We start from the raw sequence: 1,375 nt of genomic DNA, 5'->3' as shown, positions 1-1,375 counted from the left end.
GTGCCAGGTCGGGAGGGCCGCGGTCGGGCCCCGGCGGGCCCGCGCGGTGGCGCACGGCGAAGTGGGGCGGCCCGAGCTGACGTGCCGGCGGGCGATTGGGTGCGGGGCGGCGGAGGCTGAGGTGTCGCGCTCTGATTGGCCGGGGTGACGCGTCCGGCGGACACGTCCGGCGCGGGCGGACTTGTCCGGCGGCGCGGGGAGGGGGAGGGCTAGGGTTTATCCGCGAAATTTTGGGGAAGACACATATTTATTGCTAGAGGGAGCTAGGAGAGTCCAAATGGGGAGCGGTTTTTGGCCACCCGATCGTGATCGAATGGCCGAGAGGATGGAGGGGTTTGGATGGGTTATTCGGCTGTCTTGGAAGGGTGTTGGGCTGCACACAAAAGAGGCCTTTACGGTTCCCCGGTTAACCGTTGGAGTATCAAACGGACTCCAAATGGCATGAAACTTGACAGGCGGTCTACCGGTGGTGTACCAAGGCCGCTTGGCAAATCTCAGTCCATTCCGAGAATGTTTAACACCTGCAAACGAAAAGAGGTAAAAGGGGGCGCCGGAGGACATAGGAGTGTCGGATTGCAAAACGGATAACGGGGAAAAAGACCGGATGCAAGTTTTGAAAAACATGACGATGCAATGCAGGTGATGACATGGCAAAATGCAACACGCAAGCAAATGACATGGCAACGACGGCGAATAACTGGGAGACACCTGGCGCATCGAATCTGGGGCATTGCAACTCTCATCCACTAACAAGAGATCTCGACCCGAGATCTTAGGACCGAGACGGAAGGGAAACGGGATGAGGTGAAATAAGAACAAAAGAGAGAGGATGAACAAAGTCAAGAACACTTGAGTAGGAAAAGGAAACAACGAATATGACGAGAATCACAGCTCCGAAAGAAAAATGAATCCGAAACCAATCCGGTTAGAACAAGATAGAAGCGGAATAAGAACGAAAGAATTTAGGCAGCACTCTGACTGAACAAGGAGAGAATAGAACATGAACTTGAGAAGATGGAAGGATACTTGGCTTGAGGAACAACACAATGCCACCGGAAGAATTGAGAGAGTGGAATGAAAAGAACGGGGAAGAAGATGACAACTTCTACCACGAATGAAATAGGAAGCATCCTTAGAAGGAAGGATTGAATGGAGTTGTTGGAAATTCAACAACAAAAGAATTGCTTGTTATGGACTTATAGATAACATCTCAGAATTACGAGGTGATAACCGACCACAAGTGGAAAGATTGAATAGCTGAGAGGAATGAAGAAATGCAAAACTCCACTTCAAAAGAATGCGGAGAATTAATTGCACTTCAAGATGCAAGACGAAAAAGATACTAGAACTCCTTGAACAAGAATCTTGATGAACA

This window comes from Triticum aestivum, chromosome 2D (assembly GCF_018294505.1).
Source record: "Triticum aestivum cultivar Chinese Spring chromosome 2D, IWGSC CS RefSeq v2.1, whole genome shotgun sequence".
NCBI lineage: Eukaryota > Viridiplantae > Streptophyta > Magnoliopsida > Poales > Poaceae > Triticum > Triticum aestivum.
The sequence above is the reverse complement of the archived record's forward strand: the minus strand, read 5'-3'. Positions refer to the sequence as shown.